At 35.9% G+C, this 23,174-nt stretch overlaps 1 protein-coding gene across 3 annotated transcripts in view; it reads left to right on the top strand.

Moving 5' to 3' along the window:
• LOC113502027 (beta-arrestin-1) overlaps positions 1 to 23,174 on the top strand; it is a 66,311-nt gene that overhangs the window by 12,499 nt on the left and 30,638 nt on the right. For 2 of the 3 annotated variants that reach the window (XM_026883387.1, XM_026883389.1), the window contains exon 2: positions 9,767 to 9,830. The exons of the other annotated variant lie outside the window; for it this stretch is intronic. The gene's annotated coding sequence lies outside the window, so the exon portion shown is untranslated. The remainder of the gene's footprint in view (positions 1 to 9,766; positions 9,831 to 23,174) is intronic. 3 annotated transcript variants of the gene reach the window in all.

The following is a 23,174-nucleotide window of genomic DNA, read 5'->3' on the forward strand; positions in this document are numbered from 1 at the left end:
CATTGATGTGTGGCAGTATAACGTACAATACTGCTTTATATTATTTGTCGTACGGCTACTGTCCAAGTAATGGCTCGTCTCCCTTTGCTTATAGTTGAACGTTGAATGTTGTTCCAACGACACCACTCCCACTGGCACTTGAAACCTGGTCTCAATGACCAAATCTTTGCAACAATTAGAACAGTATTTCTTTAAAAGATAGAACCTAGTAATCTTTCAGATCAGCAATTATCGAAAACTTCATTTTGGGATTTGAATACTTCAAGATTTTAATTACGATCTCTTGGATTTTCTTCACTAAGTCAATTGAAAGTTATAATAGTTTGCACGTGTCTGCAGTCTGCACACAATCTCCTCAGCTCTGTTAAGTACTACTGAAAATGGGCAATGTCACTTATGTTAAAAACAATTACTCAGGATAGCTAGGGGGCGTAAACACTTGCCTAAACATGATTGTTTCTTCGAGAAAGTTTATTGATTTTAGAGTAATTACCTCGCCGTTCCAGCGCTTTGATAATTAGGATTGATTAAAGCCCCAAAACTTTGAGATAAGCTTAAACAACTTGTTCGTAGTCAGCGGTAACTGAGGGACTAACGAAATAATTCAGTTATTTCAGCTTCAAGGAAACAATAGATAAACATCAAGCAACTATCGATCCATTATGATAGACTGAACTGAAGGCTAGCTCATAAAGACTTCGCGGAAAACGTTATGACGATTGTGAATACGATTCGTTAGAATTCGATTATTTAATGCTTTTTACATCGGTTCACGTGGGTAACGTACAACACACTCAAGTATTGACTAGTATTAGAGACAACTTAGCGATGGCAGGTTCTCAGATGAATTTGCTGCGAAAAGTAGACAAAAAAACACACCAGTCGTCAGATTGAGGAATTGCAGCCATCTATAAAAACGTAAACCTGAACTATTGATCACACTCCGTTGTTTCCTCATTTTTTTGCATGATAAGAGCTTTGCTGTTTTTATGATTGCGGTCATAATGATTTAATTATGTGGAGTGGCATCGAAATGACGGCGACGGGCAAAAGGGATTTATATCACGATGGTGTTGGTGGATATGCGGGGGAAGCTAGAATGACTTTCACTGACCTGATTGACCTTTCGAAAGGTCAAACCTGCACTTGTGTGATAAGTTGCACGTGGAAAGCAAGTGTAATGGTAAGTGGGTGGTTCGTTGCAGTGGTTTCGCGTGACTTTAGTTTGTACAGTCAGAAACGGAATTCTTCACACTTTTTATTTCCTGGACGTTGGACATTAGAGGTTTGCGTAACCTTTAAGTAATAGTAATTTAAATTAATTTACTTAAATTTTGCTATGAACGATATGTATTTCAATGAGGTGTTTGTAAATCACCATCGCTCGCGTCATATACTAAGTTAGAAAATTATAAAATACTGCGAAGGAAATTTATGTTTCGTTATAAACGTGGAACCCTCATAATCCATTGGAGCAGAGCTTGAGCGTTATAATCCTTCCATTATCGCCGGCAGTGTTTGTACGACTGTATCAAATGAATACTGTATTAACATTATAAAGAGTTACGCCGGCTTTTTAATCTGGTAATGTTTCGCGTGTATTATGTGTACTTTTATAATAAAACTGTCTAGTGTGCGGGTTTGTACTGATAATTTTCTCGTAATATTAAAAATGCAAAAATGTGGCAGCCGTGCCTGCCAAACTCGTGGAGCTACTGACTGTAGTGTTGGCGCCCGAGTGACCCATGGCCTTGTAGCAATAGCCATTTCCATAGTCCTTTTATATTGGCCATTTTCTAACACTCATGAAACAGAGAAGAGGAAGAAGAAATGCAAGACAAACATAAAATCAAATAATAATGTAAAGTTATTTAACGCTGTCAATTACCGGCATTTTTAAAGAGCTGCAAACGTGTGGGTAACATGGCAACGCGAGTACGTGAATATGTTTTAAAAATATTCAAAGACACGTACCGCCGTTAAAGTATACATCCCGACATATCGCGTACGTATTAAAGTTTACTATGTTTTAATGTGCTCTTGAAACTGGGCAATACGTGCCATAGAGAGCAGAAATGGTGAATTTGTTACAAGAAATAAATGATTTTATTTTAATTAATTCTTGCTCTTTCTTGCTAAATGATCCGATTTTCCCTCATTTTTAAGTAACACCCGGACTTTTCGTCTTCAATTGTCAAACATTCGAAGTTAAATGACGAAACAAATTTCTCCAAACTCAGTCGAGCGGAATAAACGTAATTATATTTCAAATCAATGCTTATGTGTAAGGAGGTTGATTGAATTATTGTCGTTCACTTGAGACGTTGAGTTACGACATGAATAGATAATATCATCATATTTGGTGGTGATTTTCGATAAATATATTTTAGGTTGTGATGGAAAAGGCAGGATGTATTCGTTCCTTTGATGGTTCATTACTTAGACCAACAGACAGGACATGAATGTGAAGTGGATGATGAAATTGTTGAAAATAAAGGCCAAAACACTTTTATCTATACTAATATAAAAAGCTGAAGAGTTTGTTTGTTTGTTTGAACGCGCTAATCTCAGGAACTACTGGTCCAAATTGAAAAATTATTTTTGTGTTGAATAGACCATTCATCGAGGAAGGCTTTAGGCTATAAACCATCACGCTGCGACTAATAGGAGAGAAGATACAATGGAAAATGTGAAAAAAAAAACGGCAGGTATAAATCATAACTTATATCTTCTACCCACGGGGACGAAGTCGCGGGCAACAGCTAGTAGCTACTATTTCTACTGTTTTCCACTGGTGAAGCTGTGAATTAAATACTGCATGGCATTTACTCGACAATCAATACAACCTAATCAAGATTATAATCACGCTGCGATATGTTTCCAAGCTTGTGTCATGAGCTCTGTTGACTTTTATTATCATATTATTATGATAAGGATTAAAATACTGTGATTCACTTTAGTCATAAGTTTGAATCAATGGCGCTTATCGAAAACAAAATGTATGTTTTTAAAATGACTTTATGAATGATGACTGTGACGTGTTTGTTTAACACAGCACAAAAATGAATTCGGAAACGTTTAATACTGCTTCGCTATTGGATAAAGCGTTTTGACGTTGCGTTTAACAAAAAAACCAACGAAGCTATTAATAGAGTGACGTCCATTACTTTAATTGTCGCTGGGACTAAGTCAACAGAGTGCATTATCAGTAAGCCGTCTGTTACTTACATTATACATTAGCGATACCGCCCGATACCATTGTCCTGATATACGTGGAGTAATTTGTCGTTACCGACGCCACTGATTGCACTGTACATACATAATTCATGTACAATACGATTGGCCGGAATCGCATCGCTCGTCCCATGAATACACATTGTCAGCGAATATACATACAATAACGAGAATCTTTGGCTCTGCTGTGCACTTAATTAAAACCTCGCCATACTGAAAGACCTAGTTTTTGCAGGTAGGGCTAATTAGGACCTAGTGTAATGCTTCTTTGAACTGCTTTTATGATTTCTTGGAAGACTTTTTCACTTAGATGTACTAAACATACACGACCATTGTCACGGTTTTCTTTAAAATGTTTTGTAGAAGAAAATATAAAATGGAAATATCTTGAAACAAAAAAGATAACGCCAGAAGAAATGTTCATGCTTTTATTAAGTTTTCACCAAACGCGGATTAAACCTTTACCACCATTTTGAATAATACGACTCTTGTTAATCAACGCAGAAAATTCCGCGTAGTCGAGACGAATCCTGAACGGGAATTGAGGTCACCGCTTCGGAAAACATCTCAAATGCTACAGTTCCTAAGATATTGGCCTCGCCCTTCTGGGAAAACGAAATTCATTTGGCAATGTAAGGTGTATCTATTATACTCCTACAGATGTCTACAAGTTGGCTGCGAATTAAAAACACTAGGTAGATACTGGAATCTAAAGCGTTGGGTTGTTATGAAATAGAAATGTTGCTCATAAACTTACCTCGTCTTTTTAAACAACTGAGCTTTCATTCTGAAGTAAGTGCTTTCGCGACTGCACTGTGACAACGATTCCTCATTTCATTTTCATTAAATTAAAAAGCCACAAAACGTAATTAAAGAAAGACTGTTCGTTCGTAATGACATCAAAAAAGAATAAAGCGAGTCGCCTTATATACAAGTCGACATGCATTTTAATATGTCTGTGTCCGCTTTTCCCAAACTATTTGACATTTATCGTATAAACAAGTCGTTTTTTTAACACTGGAATGATCTTCCTCACATGGCCTACATAACTACTTTTACCTAATTTGTATAAAAAGGACTGTCTCTCGCATCCCTATGAGTGGGACGTTGCGGTACCTTTGAAGGTGTGAGGCAGACACCAAAGTATGACGTAATTCGTAAACACAATTAAAATACCCAGGAATAAGAAAAACGTTGACATTAACGACGGGCGTGTGGAAAACCGACAGGATTTTGAGGAACAATATAAATAGCGTAGTTGTTCTCATTCCTTTAGATTGAAACAAATCGAAATTTAAATCAACAACTTGACGATACCACTCTCAATCTTAGCTGTTATTTGGGTTTGACCGACAATGGTGGATTTCGCCCTCGATTTAAGTGATACCTTAAATAAAGTATGGTAAATACAAGCAATATGATCAGGTAGAAAGCACAATAGCGGGTAGTAGCGCAAGCTCGCTTAATTCATTATTCATATTAAATTAAGACCAGTATTCACTGTTACCCGACAAGAATTATTTATCTGGGGCGCCCACCCTGCCCCGATCGGGGATTCATTTCGCTAAACTATTTACTCACAATTTTATTAGCAGATCGGTGTTTGGTAACCCTATATCACGTCGTTTTTAGATGAACATTATCTGTTCGATAGATATTGAAAAGTTTTTTTGAATTATTTTAAGTAACTTTTGTTGTTCCTAATCCATCAAGTCTTGTACTTGTCATTTTTAATTTAGTGCTTTAGCATCTAAAGGTTACTTCGACTGAAACCTTTCTGGCTTCGTATTCGTTAATCACATTTTGACGTTGCCATATTTAGATATGATTTTTCATCTTGATGTACATTAGTGTTAGCATCATCCTCGTGCGGGCGGGCCGCGAGTTCTATAATAAAACAATCCAAGCTAACAGATGACCTAATAATATCTATCGTAATGCATATTCGTAGAGTATCGAGTATCGTTATCTACGCGATGCAGTGCATGCGGCCATACGCCGGCTGTTGATAAATGCCAGTGTCGGCGCATGTTGCGCAGTTACACGGCGCGGCGGCGCGTACGCACCCACTATGGCTTGATATCACTTTGATTGTTCGCCACTGATACCATATCGATATGTCTTTAAACTACTTTTGAATACCAACTTAGGAACTTAGCCAGTATTGACATGTACCGAATTGATTTGGTAAGATCGAGAAAATTATTACACGATTTTTTTCAATCATAATACGCAACAAAAGAAAGGTATATTCTAGTAGAAATGTTGTAAGGTACAAGTTTTAAGGGTCTTAGCCCGAAGGCCCAAAGTTTTATACAAATTATTTCCAACGAAATGACCTCCAACGGTCTCAAAATAAATGAGATTTTCCAAAATTATAATAGCAATTCGTGGTACGATTAATCATTTCTGTGTACTTGTTTTGGCATTTGAAATTGCATGACTATTTAGATTTCGGTTGACTGTTTACTAACTTAGATTAGAATTAGATGAACTTGAATAAGTTTAGAAAACTTTGTGTAAGACATTAGTTTTACCTCTTCTAGATTTGCTTTTAATGACCGACACAGATTGGCCGAGCAGGTTTTCTCAAACAACGTGACTGCAGTGATTCGTGAAGGTGATGACTTTTGTAAAGCGCGCACAATGCCCCCTTGTTCCACCTGTTGCGACTTTCTTACCAAGGAAAATGGTGTCCTTTATGCGCGTTCATTGCTTCTCAACGTTGCATGCAATGTGCATACAATTTAAATCATCTGTCAAGTTGTTGTGCGTCACTAGTGTTTATCCGGCGAGGTCGTTTTCTTATGCGTTTGCTGTGCGTGAACAGAGTATAAAAGCGCTCGGTCAATACGTGGGAGGTCGAAGGTTCCTACCATTGTACTACATATGTTACCTTTCAGCCATTATTTCCCCAGAGGGAAATAAAAACATGCATCAACCTTTCTTTGCATGTTTTTAAACAGCGACATTCGATTTGTATATTATTACTATGCCTTTGTTCGACCTTGTGACCGGTTATTTAAGTTTCGATTTGTGAGTATATGACGTAAATGCGTTGGAAAACTTCAAACGACTCCAAACTTGTTTCATCGCGGAAAAACATACTCACATTATATTCCAGTTATATTCAAGCAACTAAAAATCGGGATACGGATTATCTTGACTCTTGGGAAAGAAATCGGGGAAAGTAAAATCCTTGAGTGTATTGTATGTAAAAGGTACGTCGTACGAGGAGTCTTGAGCAGGGTTGTCAGCTGTCCCACCGGGCCAACAAGTGGTATTTTTGTAAAAGTTGACTCTGTATTCGAACATGTACATTTCCATATACTATTTAAACCTTCTAAACTATGCAAATAAGGATTCTAATCCTAGATTTTCACTTAAATTTAATAATTTCAACGTTGAACATGAATATGTATGTAACAATTTAATAAAGTTTGAACGTAACTCACGACAATATTATTTATGCCCTGTGCCCAAAACGTGCGGGGCCTCACGTAGCGACGCTTATGCCAGCCCTCATCTAAAGGGAGGTAGGTTATTGGTTTTTCCGGTGAAAGCTGCGCCTCGTATTGATGTGGAGGAAATCTAATAACAAGCGGTTGTGACGTATGTGTAATATTAAATACCTAGCTCTTTAATCAGAATACTTGCGGAGGCAGAGATCGTGATGGATGGAAGAAAGTTTTGAGGTTATTGGTTTGTAAGAGATCGCACCTACCTACTAGGATGGTATTGATCAGCGGTGGGTAAACTTCTCAGTCGGATGTACATAGTCAAAGGTACATATTACACTGTATATTAAATACAAGCAACGTGTCAACATCTGCCGTCTTACTAATAAATGGATAAAATTATTTTGAATGATGTCGGAGAGAAAAGGGGATAATACAGACAGCGTCAAAATATAATGTTTAACTTAGATCGTTAGCTGACCTGCAGATAAGCACGGTCCATATCAGGCTGCTTACCTACCTGTGAAGTTTTAATTGAATAATTGTTGTTCAAAATTAATTACGCTCACCGCAGTTATGAGAAAATAACGGATACCTAAATAATTATGAAAACTGGGTCGACTTATTTATATTATAATACCAGTAACAAAATGAAGAACATTAATGCAGTTTGAAAAGAGCCGTGATTAATATAGTGCAAAAATGTCACTAGTATTTTAACGTATCGAGTTGACCATTTTAAGATCTTAATAGGTCTTATTAGTGTCTAATAAGTATGTGAGGTTTTCCTTATAGATCTAGGTGTCTTTCGAAACGGTTATGTTTTTATATCGCTCTCAAATTGCACTTGATACGAAGTTATGTAATGTTGAAATATGTGAGCAGTTATTGGAGATATGTGGTCATGATAAAGTTGTAAAAATAGAACTATTCTTTTGACGTATCATAGACAGATAAATATATAAATGTGCCTGGGATTTTGTCATCATACGATTTTGCTAAAATGTGAGAATTCGGGGAAGCCCAGCAGTGGCATAGAGTGGGCAACATAAAAACATATTTTGATGGTAGGTATAGGTATGTTCGTAAAATTATCTTCTTCCCCTCACATTTCATAAAAATTGTACATTATTAATTTAAGGTCAAATATAATCGATGTAAATGTAATTAGGCGGCCTATTTTCATGGTTTTATTGGAATTATGAATCACGTCAAGGCATGACCACGCCATGACATTATGTTATACATACACAACATAATTGATAGTTTACGGTGTCATAAAACGTGGGTGCCTTCATACGAATATATATTTATACTAGCTTTTCGCCCGCGTCGAGGTCGGTTATATCGCGTTTCCAAGAGAACTCTTCAAAAGTCCGGGATAAAAAACTAACCTATGTTCTTTCTCAAGGTCAACTCTATCTCTGTACCAAATTTCATTAAAATCAGATCAGTGGTTTAGAAGTGAAAGCGTAGCAGACAGACAGAGTTACTTTCGCATTTATGATATTAGTAGGGATATTTCATGTGAACGTTTACAATTCATTAATTAATAGTTATGAGTACAAATAGTCATATTTAGGTTGATAACTAAGACCGTTCCTACATTTTTAAATGGTAAGGGGAGTGGGAGAGGTTTCGTTTAACTTTGGAAAGATATCGAGGTGTCGAGGCTTTGTAAACGTAGGTGTGTTAAGTTGGAACTAAGGGCGCCTAAACCTCACCTTTGCCCTTTAATCTTTCAGGTTTACTGTAACCCGAACCGCTCTCATTATTTGTCTTTCAATGGCAAATTAAGTTGGAATTTGAGCTTGTTTACTGACTATTTTAGGGATAAACAAAGTAGCGCGTGTCTCAGGGGGTACGCAGACACCGCGAATTTCCATTTGCTCCTGACAAGTCCTCATTTCATCTCTTGTCACTTTTTTTATTTCTGTCTACAATTTCCTTGCCAACAAATAGTGGTATTATGGCATTTTTCATTATAACCAATGTCATACCGGCACCTGGTATGCAAAGGTCGACAGAATGTTATCTATTCAGTTATCAAGATGCGGGCACGCCATGTCCTAAATAGAAAAACGTTTTACGTTGACATTGAACCACCATTTGTATGATAAGAAGCGGATACGAATAAAACCTGTATCGTGAACCACGAAGATACGTATGTATGACGTGAAAATTCTCTTATGTTTGCGATTCAAAAACAACTCACTGTTAATGATATACAGATCTAGCTATTTTTTTTGTAGGTACTTAAAAAGAAAACAAGCGTCTATTGACTATTTCGATGGATAAAGGTGAAAACTTGTAAGGTTATGAGTAGAGAACCCGCTGGGAAAATCCAGTTATCAATAAAAATGTTATGATGCATATAAATTTGTTTATCTGGCTATAGAGAAGCTAATAGTCGTTCATGGTCTCTCCTATGTACATAAGCATAATATTGAATTGGGAAGAAGATTAAACGTCAGCATTATGCAAAATAAGGGTTGTTGAGCGCTGCTATTCAGCCTTCAACAACCCTTGTCGTTCTTTTACCGTACTTATAATTTATTTTAATAGGTAGGTACTCAAAATCACCTAGTTATTTAGTGTTCATCGCCTATAGCTTTCGAATAGTACCTTTCGTGACGTTGTTTCATACTTATAAGATACAACGGTTTCCCCACGTATATTTATAACCCATTTGAGGTATTACTGGCGACCTCACCGCAGCGTCAGCTCTTGATTAAGGACTCCGGTTGGGTCTGAAACTAGTCAAGCGGTCGTGAAAATACGCGCGAGTAAACAGTTGTATTGTTGTTTGTGAGCGAGTATGTCTCGTGATGCCGATCTGTATTTTGAGTAGTTTATATTGTTAACAGAGATGCAACAAATATCTAGCTATCGCAGCGATAGACGGACAAACGGACTGACAGTGGTGCCTCAGATTTTTACCCTTTGGATTCGTAACCCTAGAATCGCCTATAGCTGTCGTATGTGTACGAAGACTATCTACATGTATACCTGAAGGTTGTTGTAATACGTTTAACATATACTCTATATACCAATAAGGCTACGTATTGTTACAGGTTTCTACACAATTTACCGACGAGTAACTGGAACGAATCACGCCGCGTTGCCGCTCCTTAAAACGTAAGTACCTATACGGTTTTGTTCACGTAGTCGACGGTCCAATTGGCTACGAGTGAGCTAAGCTTTTACGATAAGGGTCGTATCAATCCCCTTAAAGACGAATATGACTTAGGAACAGCTGTTTTTAGAAAGAGTATTTTGGATTTAAGTGCCTTGTTTGTTATTGCGAAAGAGATCTTGGATCTTACTGTCTGAAAATAATTCTAAAAACAAACGTTCAACCTCGACATTTATTTTAAATTCCCATGCTATTTTAGCTGTGTGTTTTCGAGCTTGTTTAATTAGCGACAAAGGGTGGGCGAATCCGGGTCCTGTCAATTGTTGACAGTTGACATTCAAAAATTGCTACTTAGTAGCCTAATTCAAATGAATGTATTTTCATTTTGATTTTGAGATTACCCAATTTGTTAAGGTTCCCGTAATATTGGTAATTCTGTATCTACGCGAAGTTTCCAACTACAAGTATATCAATAGTAATAGAAACTTATAATTACGACTTGTTACTGAGTCTCTATGACGCAATTGTGAGAAGGTCGCTCCTGGAAAGCCTTTGTTTATAACTTAAGTTTTCAAAAATTGCTAACAGTTTGACCTTTAAATTTTAACTATTTCGTTCATGTTACATCATTTTCTGTGTAATGGTTTGTTGTTCTGAATGCTGAAGGTTTTCAGTAAATACTTACTTTAATGATCATGTTTTCTTCGTACTGAAAGTAAGAACATTAACTTAACCGTACGTAGTCTAGGGTACATTAAAGTTAGAATCTATTTTCGGTGAAATTGTTATCAATTTAGCTTTATCTTGCTTTTGTACTTTTACATATGAGAATTTAAGGCACAAAATCGTGTGCTACCGTACTTATTATGAGGTTTAATAGTAGGGCTATTCTTTGATTATTAAAAACCCAAAAAAACGCTGCGTATTACATTTAAGATGTTTCTGTTGTTGTCGTACCGCGACGTTACGCGTAGTTAAGGTTATTACCTCGCTTCCACACGAACAGTCCTGTTTTATGATCTCATAGTACAGGCACTGAATCCTAATTTAATTCGCATGTCTATCGTTACCGATGTTTACAATTCAAATCGCTGAACATAATACATGATTTAGTGTTCTGTTATACACAGCGCGACAGGCGTTTACACAATGTGCGACTGTGATATACGCCATGTGCTGGCCCACTCACTCGTCACCTGTTTACTGTTTGAAATAGGACAGTAGTCCGCTTGTGCACACTAACAATTAATTACGAAAATCAACTCTACTGCATTAACATAAGAGTGTTATTTTAGCAACATTTTTGGCGATCACGTTGAGGTGTACTGACAAATGAAAGCTAGTTCTTCAGTATAATTAAGACGTGACGTTTCTTGGCTCGCCCGTGACAGTTCGACGTTTAGTTTTGTCGACACGCTGTCTGAGATTTCTTGACACAGGGACTGTCAACGTCATCTAGTTCACATTTATAGAGCTTCTTTAATATCGGACATGTGTTTCTTGTGGGAGAAAGCCTTCGAATAATTGTATTGATATGATTTATCTTGTAAATTAAACTGAAGATATTATTCGTCACACAAAAAAAATTGCTTGCATTCATTGCTTTAGAACTATTTCTAAAGCAATGAATGCAAGCAATTTTTTTTTAAATGTATGAAGAGATAGAACTTTGACAAAACGTAAAAAAAAGAAAAATAGGCATTTCAGATTTGTAACCGTCAAATAACTGTAAATGACTTTGCCACTTTAAGGTGCAGGTAAAGTAGCGACAGATTAACATTCATCATCTTAGTTGCATTTCAATGCGTAACAGTTGGTTTTTTAAAGATTAAAATGTTGTTTATCTACAATTTTTCTAGACCCGTGCGTAGACAAAATAACAATTTTATAAATAGGTTAAAAAAGTGCGTCCGTTCATCTTCGTCGCAAAGTAAATTTGTTCAGTCAATATTATTTTGGAAACTTTGAGTCTTTTCCAAAATCAATATTCATTGAGGTAAAAGTTTATAATTACTTTCTGTGTTTATTTTATACGAAATATTGTTTATATCTCTTTTGGAATCTTTTAAGATCTTTTCTCAATTATTACTTAAAAATTCTTTGTGTTATTGTTTGTATGTAATTATTATTTTTTACTTTTGAGAACTCAGAACTGTTTGGGCGAACATAGAAATAACATATTATTATGATATTGTCTTTCTGTTGCAATCTTATCAAATAGGTCAAATATTCTCAATATGTATAATTAAAGGTGTAGGTATTAGCGGCGTGTGAAATCATGTGAATTTGTCAGTATTAGCATAATCAGACATAGTATTTTTCGTTAAGATGAAGAATACACGTAAACGAAAATAATTCAAAACGAGTCTCAGGTACGATATTAAGTATTATTAAGGTACTACGTTGGCTGTCACTAGGCACTAGTGACATATTATAGTGCACAAGCGTGTGCACTACTCTGTTCTCTAACTCTCAGAACCCGTCAATACGAAGAGGAGATGAGGAGTAGAACCCACATTCTAACGTAACTTCGGCAACACCTAAGCTGTGATATTTATTTCTAAAACGGATCGAACTAGAAACTTTTGATTTTCGACCTTGACACTAGTCTAGTAATATATTTATCTATATGTATATCCAATCCCTGATATATATATTCACGTCGAAATACGGAGAAAGTTTGGCGGTTCCCCGTAATCCACGTCACACGAGTCCGCAGCTCTTTGACCGACAATACTCGTACATTTCAAACTTCGCTATTGTTGTTTTAGTTAGACGTTGACATTCTGTATTCCGGAGTTACAGCGCTTTACACACCTACATTGTTATGATTCACTTTGATTTAACTTTACTGCTAGATTGAACAACTGGAACTTGCTCATTTATTTTCCAATATTATACTTTATCCGAACGAAAACGATATTACATGGTAAGGAATAAGGGTACCTACTACTTGCTTTTTGTACGAAGTCGATTAACTTCTTGAACTTCGACCGGCTCTAGAGATATACAAGATTATATTTAATCGTCATTTAGATCTTGGAGTTCCTACAAACGAGGTCCACTTTTAAAGTAATATTTTTGCCGTTGAGAAAGAGAGACATCCTTTATAACTTTAGTACTCTGAGGCGTAACGTAAGCCCCCGGTTCTGAATATTCTGCCTTATACATAAACAATGTTACTAAATCATCAAGTAGTTACGCAACAGGCACGCTGCCAATATCGAGCAAACTATTTCATTCGGAAGACAGCATCGAGTTGATTTACCGAGCAGTAATTCATTTACAATCGGTACAAGGATGTTAACGTCTTGCGTAATAGACTACAAGGGGGGTCTATTGCCACCTCCTAAAGTAAGATGCTGATGTGCAAGAGAGAGGCCGAATCCCGTTTCCTTAATTAAAAGATGTTTTGAAGACTCCAATTTTGCCGTATTTTCCTGAACATACTACGAGTGCGCGGGGAAAAGAGACGTCGCTCTACATCGTGAATTATGCCATCTCGCTTCCACAATTACGTGGTAGGCCCCCAGTTTTTTAACAAGACGTACTATCGCGTACGTTACACAGGAACGGATTTACGCGGCCGTGTTGCGAATCGTGTAAACATACGATGCTGCCAATAACATTTAATTGTTATTAACGTTTATGACGCTCGAGCGGGTTTACAAACATTCTTGTTAAAATTCGTGTTGAATGATAGATATTGTATGTTTTATGATTAATGTGATATCAATAAAGGTTGGTATTGGATATGACGGAAGACTACGGATAGTGTTCTTTTTTAATGTGTTGCTCAATATGCCAGATTTTTTTTAATGGCGTATGACGCAATGGTTTTATGCACTGCTAAAAGTTACTGTTCAGTTAAATATTAACTTAATATGTTGCATGTTCAGTTTTTTTTCATAAAATTCACATGATCACATGCATAAAAAAGTCCATTAAGTACTGTTATCAACCATCGATTTCTTACTTTAATTGCATGTAAAGTCAAAGGTGAAGATGTCTACTTATTAATGTCAAAACAGCTGAAAAGTATTTCAGTAAAAAATAAACTTTCAAGGAACTAAGCGAGAATGTTACGACAGCGGAAAGTATTCTACATTTCCACAAGGGTTATTTATTACCTAGAAAGAAAAACTAGTAATTTTCGCAAGAGCGGACGCTTGGGAAGTAGTATGAGCATATATTTTTATTACTGCGTTAATATAAGAGAAAAGCTTTTAGCAGCCTCGCTGATAGAAGGCTTTGTTTCAGCAAGCACTGAAAAGAACTATTTTATAATGCGATATTAAATGGCAACAAAAAAGTAATATACCTCAAGATAATTTTATCAAATTTATTTTGTAGAAAGATTGAGTTTTGAATTATTAATACCACGTGGGGAGCTATTACAAGATGTAATAAGTTATTATGCTGATTATCAGAGTTACATATGACTTGTTAATATAATCATCATATTATGAATCCCTTATAGGACCTTATTTAAATACACCCACAGACCTGGACGTCATTTAGATGACGTCATTTGACAGCACATATCTTTTGCTAACAGTTTTGAAAAGCTTTATTTATTTAATAAAAAATTTGGAATAAAGTAATATCCCTGTTGTTAGCAATTCACGGGACTATATCATACATATCTTTTATCTAGTAAGTACGCAATACAGACAAACAAACAGTTCTCATCCTCTTAGAACTGTTACCTGTATCTGCAAAACGCGGTTCAGCGCGAATATTAACACACACGAATGTCGACAGGAAATGAGGAGCTTCCTCAAGCCTCCCCGACCAATCTAACAACATTAACGTGCGATCCAGATTCTTGTCTATAAGTGGCACTCACGAAACACTATAGAAACATTAGGTACAGCAGAGATGGATCTCTAAGGGTATTCGCAAGCCACTTAAAACAGCCCAGTTACGAGCAACGGGTTCGCTTTCTCTAGTTGACCAATTAAGCGTTTTTAATCGATTTCATAATAAAGAGTTTATTTTCCACTGAATGCATTTTGTATGTGTGGTCTAATGTACGGCTAATAGCTGGGTGTTATAAATAGGCGGTGAGCAACTTGCGATTTTTTAAACCTCTAGTGGCCATATCAACTCTATTGCTTATACCAGAAGCATCGGTAGAGTTGGAAACGAATCTACTATTTTTTAATCTGAATCTGGATGAAAAATCTGCTTATCATTTGTCATTTTCGTGACTTATCTTACCTTAACATAACTGCTTGTCAAATAAAGGTTAACAATGGATTAGCTTTAAAATATCGCTCGACCCTCGCTACTTTACATCTACAATCGGTGACGTCAATAGGAAATTAAAATGTATGGATATCGAAACAAAGTGTCAATTCCATACATTTGACTGCTATTGAACGACTTTAACTATTGCAATGTCATTTAGCAACAGCGGCTAACGACAAATTAGTTAAGATACAGATACTAGATATAAGCAAAACCTAATAATACCTTACTGATAAATGATTATGAAGTTCTTGAATAACAATTTATTGATTTACCAAAGTAATGTAGGTAGTAGTTCTACATTGTGCCTGTTTCGCCTAGTCAACAAGTTAGCAACATTCTAACTGCCCAGGGCAGGCGTAACTATAATAACTCGGGTCGTTTATTCGATATCCCTCGATATCCTCCTGTCATAACCAAACTGGGTTAGGTAACGACAATAGGGTACAGTCGTTCAGTTACCTAACATGCTGAAATTGACTGTTTTTACGTAAGTATAACGAGAGCTCGCAATTTCGAATATTTGATTTATCGTACCTTTCAATCAGACTACCAAATAATAGAACCGGTCAAGTGCAAGTTGGACTCACGACACCGAGAATTCCCTACGAATAAGGAAAGAAAAATCAGTATCAATAAAATTCTGGGTACTATGAAATGTATGTTTTGCATCTCTATCTTTATTTATTGTTATAGTTGCTGCAGAAATATAAATAAAAATTGTGAAAATTACTATCAAGCTATCTCGGTTCACGAGATACAGCCTAGTGAGGGACGATCTGATGGCTTTGGCTATAAATCTGATACACCTTTTGGCTTAGCGAAGTGTATATCAGAATGTAATGGAAAATTTTATAGAGATAGCTTGGAATAAGAAACACAATACTTTTGTTGACTTAAAAACAGGATTGTGCTGTTGTGATACAGATTACAGCGAGATCGACGACTGCTAGCTGACGCCCGTCATAATTATAAAGATTTAACAACATGCCTCCAGAATAAAGTTAGTACTAATTCGGATGTATATTAAATGTAGAGTAAAAATGTTATGCAGTTTTGCAGTGATGTCATCAGCTATGAGGACCGTAATCCCAGAAACAATCTGCCTCCAATCAGATCGCGGGTTATCAATGTTTAATTGAAATAAATTGGCCAAATCAATTAACCAGTACAGGGGTCGCCGGCGAATGAATCAGTGAAAACCAAAACATATTGCCGATCGCAATATCGAATTATTAATGTTTGCCATTATTCAGTGATATATCGATGTTATTTCATGCAACACTGAAAATAAATTAATTACAAACATGTTTTATTGACCTCCATGAGAATGTTAGCCGTGATTTAATATTTACACATTATTTCCACATTATGTCGTGTCACACGTTTCAATCCTTCAATATTTGCTTGTAAATAATTTATGATGAACATTTTAACGTCCAGAAGGTTGTATATCTGTTGGATCTGAATTTCGAGTTTATTTATATTCAATGACATTATTCATTTAACTTTATATATTCCGTACAAAAAATGCGACGTAGGAAAATGTCCTTATAAATAAACGCCTTAATAAAGAAAATGAAGCAAAGAGGTTAGTTCTAAGATGTATATTCTCGTATTATATCGACCTCTGTGCCTTTCGAAACTTAGTGGTTCCTCAACAAACATGGTTGACTTCGACAAACTAATGCGATATGACATGTGGGACGGAAATCGAACTAGGACGGTTGCTAACACGAGATAATGATATTGTATACCGAATGTTACTCAATCGCGCTCTGACTGCGGAACGAGGAACTGTGACTGAATGATCAGCTGATCGTGTGATTATACTGTGTCTTTACTCTACTTGTGTTTTTTTGTGGTTTCTTTTTAGTGAATTAGGGTTATGTTTTAAGTACCTGCTTGCCGCCTGGATGTCAGTTATATGCAAGAACATTATCTTCTTTTAACGATTTAGGGTAAATGTAGCCACCTCCTCACCATATCTTATCGCAATCTGTCGAGCCGTTTGGGAATGAAGAGGTTACTAAAATATACACATAAACACTTTTATAATATTAGTGTTATATGGGAGCGATAAAAGAGTATTTCAAATTATTTGCGCGGTTTAAAAATTTACGTAGTTATCAAAAGATAGTTTTAAAATTATTTTTTGAGTGCCATATTGTAAACCAGGCATTTTTATATAGAAAGTAATCAAGATAAGATAAGCTTTAGTCTAGTGCAAAAGGTAAACTCCAGTGGGGACACAACGGCTTGGGGAATCAGTCAATCTCAGCCACCGCACTAAATAGGCCATCTACTCAATACACTAACCAAGAGTCACGTTTATTATGTAAGTAATTAGGTTCGGTCAAATTGTCGAAATTACTCGCTTCAGCTCCAATTTCCAAAACAACTTCCCTAAACGAAGCGATTTAGTTTCCCATAATTAAATGTAATCTTAATCATTTAATCACCCTCTCCCTTTTTACTAGCACTTAGTTAAATGAGAAAAATTGCCCGAGAAATGTTCGCCTTAATTATCCCATGGCTCAATTAAGATTTTGTTTAATATTACTCTTGAGCCCGAGTTCACGCGAGTATCGAACTTATTGTTGTGTTAATAGGATTCAATATGTGTTTGAGGTGGTGGTTGTTACGACGTTGTTTAATTAATGGTTTTATTAATGCTCATGTGTTTCATACTTTGCAATTTATTAGGCACTTCGCGTAGACGTTAGGAGCGGGTAAATTGGTTTGGATTGAAGCCGTTCAAAATAAATAAAAACCTGAGTTATAACAGGGCATGGCTAATCGTCTCATACTTAAGTAGATACCCACTGATGTTGCTCACTTAGTGACGAAAAATAATTTTTAACAAAATTCGGTGAATATTTTGCACAGAAAACCAAAATAAAACCGCGACCTAACAAACATTCTCGACGCTAATTAGGTACTTGACTTGTAATTAAATATTCTATTCCGACGAATATTTTATTTTGACGACCTCCGTGGTCGAGTGGCGTACGCACCGGTTTCAAGGTGTCGCTATCTCTGAAGTCCCGGGTTCGATCCCCGGTCGGGTCAATGTAAAAATTGCTAATAATAATAATAAATAATAATAATAATAATAATTTATTTCTTCTTAAAAGTACAAACAACATACATAGGTGACAAAAAATATTTTGGTTTTAAGACGATTGTACAGCTGCATTATATAAATTAACACACTGACTCTCAAACTGAGCCATGCTCGTATTTTGAGGGTCGGATTTTGCTTTAGCAACTTACTTTTTGTTCAGAACAGTGTATATGATGTTGTCCGCATTTATTTATTTACTAGCTGTTGCCAGCGACTTCGTCCCCGTGGGCAGAAAATATAAGTTATGATTTATACCTGCCCTGTTTTTTTCACATTTTCCATTGTATCTTCGCTCCTATTAGTCGCAGCGTGATGGTTTATAGCCTTCCTCAATTAATGGTCTATTCAACACAAAAATATTTTTTTCAATTTGGACCAGTAGTTCCTGAGATTAGCGCGTTCAAACAAACTCTTCAGCCTTATATATTAGTATAGATTCTAAAAATAACACTAGAAAACGTTCTACTCATCAAAATGTTTCTATGTTGTCAGTTGTAACATGAATATACTTGTAATATATCATCATTATTTAAAACAACTATTATCTCCACTCCAAAATAAACATTGGAACACGTTTCCTAATTACTCTGTTGATCGTTCGAAACCGCAAACAAGTTATTAAAATTTTCTGAATATATTAAGAGATACATCAACGGGATCTCTCTCTATAATTACTGAGTCTGAAAAGTCATTACTCAAGAACACACGATCTCATCTCTCATTTTCACGTTTGTGTTAACAAGGTATTAAAGCTGTGTTTGAATTAATGAGCGAATACCTCGGTCTTACGTTGCTTAAATAAATGATGATTATATTTCACTCGGAAACTGATTTTAAAGCATCCAAAAACCAGTTAGATGAATTATTTTAGAGGAATTTTCAGGTAAATATTACATGTATGAAGGATTGCAAAGCATTGCCATACACCAACACAAAAACGCGGATGACGTAGCACGGCGGTTCAGGCTTAGTCAGTAAAAGTCTGACACTACCCATTTCCCGAGGGAGTGGGTGTCCATGAGGATTCACCCGCCTTACCAAAAAAAAAAGGTAAATTTATATAACATATATTATATTATAATACCTGTCCATGAGGATTCCCCGGCCTTACCAAAAAAAAGGTAAATTTATATTACATAAATTATATAATACCTGCCTATATTTTTCCTAATACTGGGCACAGGCCTCTTACCATGTAGGAAAGATTTGAGGTATTGATCACCACGCTTGTTCACAACTGGTTTTCGATTTCAGATTCCTGTATTTGGAATCCAGGTAGCCTCACGATGTTTTCCTTCACCGTTTGTCAATAGTATCTTAGAATATTAAGAAGCTACTTGTAACTTAAGAATGTCATATTGGTACTTGGCCTGCGTTGGGATTGAACCTGTAACTCGTGCATACGATTCTATACTTAGAACCGCAAGGCCACCGCGAATACCTATCTCAGTCAACAATATAAGGATATTTAAATAATCAGTGTGTACGTGCTTATATATTATGATTATATATTTATTTTTCCTTGTTTTATTCATTATAAACAATAGCATTGCGTCAATGTAATATTACCTAATATATTACAGATCACGTTATTATTGGAAACTGTGCACGATGGAAACAAAACACGGTCGTAAAAAAACGTCTCTTGTTTCTTCTATAAAATGACATCGATTGCGATCGAGCGATTTCTTATCCGACTGTGACTACCCTGAGAAGAATTGTCGAAACAAACTCATAGATCGCGGTCTCTTTTTTAAGTCCAGACTACTTTAAAATGCGGTTATAAGTGTATAAATTATTACAGAGTATTTCTTTGGAATGATATTTGAGGTAAGTACCAGATGGAAGTTAGCAGGCCTATGCTTGCAAGCGGTATGCATGCATCGACTAGCTCATGGGGTTAAACCATTTTTGGGGGAGCCCCACAACTCGACACACGCCATAACCGCTACAAATGTTAATAACAGTCAAAAGTGTGTTTATATTCTCGTTTTCTCGTGCTCGCTTTGTTACAAAGATTTCATTTAACATAGCTGAACATAGTATGTTGACTTTGTAATATGTATAAATTACGATCGTATTCCAACTTTATGTTAATATGGTATGTTATTGAACTGACTTAAAGTACACACGACATACATATGTATGCAGACACATATTCATTTTAATTTGTCTAAAACATCCATCTTCAGTAAGGTAATTGGTCGTAACGTTTATACGCCGTAGGTATTACTCCACGGAATGAAATGCTATAAGGGTTATTGAATTCGGTATTTTGTTTAATCTTCTGCGACTGTTAAATGGATATCAATATTTTTACTTACTCGTCTACTTTGTTTATTAAAGTGTCTCCTTTCTCATATTTGCGATACTCACACATATAAAGGTTATTTTCGCTCTACTTTGTAAATAATAAAAAAGTATCATATACACATTACACAAATAATTTCAGTGTTTTTTCCGAAGGGCAGGATTGAGCAACCAAGCTCAAATATCAATTTATCAGACGCATCCATCCTTGTCTGTCGTGGAAATAGGCCTCTTCAATAAAGTGTGATGTTTGTACATGTCGCACGGAACGGGTTGATTGCTACCCGATTGGGTCCCAACCCTTTACTGCTACACTGGCAAACAATACTTTTTTCCTATATTTTCATTAAGTGTTTCATGTGCACTTGCATAGTTAATGTACTTATTAGCGACCTACATTTCAACGTTAATTATCTTGCTTGTGTTACCCAGCTACGGCCCGTAGCGCACTTAATGACGTAGCGCTACGGACGTAGACGCGTAACTTCGTTATCATTAACTCGCCGTGCTGTTTTTTTTTTATTTAATTAGCTTGTTATTTTAATTTTAAAAATATACATATTGCATTTAATTATAAATATGAAGACTTGAGGACGATGTACGCAGTCCAAATGGCTCTAGGATTTTTCATTTTTTAAATGAAATATCCGTTTTTTTTACAAAGACTATTTAACCATAATCAGGCTTAACCAAGCCTCAAAAGAGACACGTCTCTCCCCTCTTAATTAGTTATTTAACTAAACTGGAGAAACCTAATATACCCTTGAAAGCGTACAATGTAATTCTACTGAAATCTAAAATCTAGTCAGTACTAGTAAATGCCTGAAGCGGTCTAGAATACAAATTACTAATAAAGCAAGATTCGCGTTTAATGTAAAAATAAAGACGTCTTACCTCGTACGTTGTATTATCATCTAAGGTACAACTTACCTGACCTACTTGAGATAATCTAGACTAGATCTAGAACGTCTAGAATATTTGCCTCGTTTTATGATTCTCTTTTTATTTGTAACTACTTAAGATCGTGCGTGCTATTTATGTAACTTGCAAAAATATACCTTAGTAAAGCATTAACTAAGTATATCTTTATATTTACTTTCGATTCGCGATATGACATGCCATGATTATGGACAACGTTTGGGTACGAAACTAGTCGAGTAGTCCCGATAAATACGTGCGATTAATTGCATTTTTAAGTAATAAACACGTGGAGCTGTCATTTCTAGTTTATGTTATATGATTCCTTCTTTTAAGAGTAGTCCACCCCTACCTACTTTTTTACCAGGTATTTGTTAGAAATCATTTGTAGGGAAAAACTGCTGGGTCAGCTAGTAGCACAAAAATGCTAGTTGAAATTGGTTTTTGTAATATTATTATTCTAAGTAACGCGCCTCGTTCGAGGACAACTTAATTTTTTTCCCGATATTTCCACGAACAGAATCCTCGAAGGTGGCTTCATTTTTCATAATAAATCCAATTTTGATTCTCGATACTGTTTTCTCGTAATTTTAATAAAACAAAGAAGCCAGATAGTACGTTGCGTAACAAACATAACATTGGTTATTTTTATAGGATAATAGCGAACAACCCTGATGTAGTTCGGGGAAGACAATTATTCATAATCTGGCATTGATTTTATTATAACTCATCACCATTATCTCCTTTTAACCGACTTCAGAAAAGGAGGTTCTCAATCCATCGCTATCTAATATCAATAAGTGATTTAAAAGTCATAATTATTAAACATTCCACGTGTCTTCGTGACGCGAGCTGTGATGGCGCCGCGACTGACGCTAACCGCATCGTTTAGCCATAAAGATAATAAAATGATTCATGACGCAAACATATTAATGACTTTATATATATACGCATATGTATTCGAATGTTTATAGCTGATTTAGACGGTGCGAGAAATATCGCTTAGTGGCAGTACATTGCCGACCACGTATAATCATTTCTGATACTTCAAGTGAGCGGGTTCGCAATGTATTGTAACTCATGCGTTATCGTCTAAATTATCCTTTAGTTAATACCAACCGCTGGTTTATTATAATACAGTTATGTTTTTGTTGACCTGATAAAAATAATAAATACAAGTTTACCCTAATCGGCCCAGCAACAAGCCGTAACGTGATATATAACTATTGTACCGGTAAAGTCCCTATCGAAATATTCTGTTTTTATTGTTATTTCAGTAGGTATTTGATAGAGGATAAATTTTGTTATTTTATTTGATTATCAGAGTGTAATAATAACGTAGGTACTGTATTCGGCAAACCTGCACGTGTAGTTGTATCAAGTTTCTGGTCAGGTGAGTCGCTACATGTACAATGCATTCGGCTCAATTAGACGAGGCAAAGGTAAACAAAGTTTGAGAAAGGTAGAGACAAGGTGTGTGCATGACTAACGAAGAAAAATGTGGTTCAATCACCATTTCCCCCACTTACTGACTCCAAATTGACCTAAGAAAGGAAATAAATATATCCTGCAATGATATTATTTGAGAAATTGATTATTTCAACATTGAATTAAATGTTAAATGACAAAATCGTGTGACCTTCGGTCCCACCCAAGTCCCCGAGGGTTTATGTATTTTCGCACCTACAATTCGCCGATAACGACATTAAGTCCCTAACGTTAGATCCAACTAGCCTAA

Source organism: Trichoplusia ni, chromosome 16, assembly GCF_003590095.1.
Source record: "Trichoplusia ni isolate ovarian cell line Hi5 chromosome 16, tn1, whole genome shotgun sequence".
Classification (NCBI taxonomy): domain Eukaryota; kingdom Metazoa; phylum Arthropoda; class Insecta; order Lepidoptera; family Noctuidae; genus Trichoplusia; species Trichoplusia ni.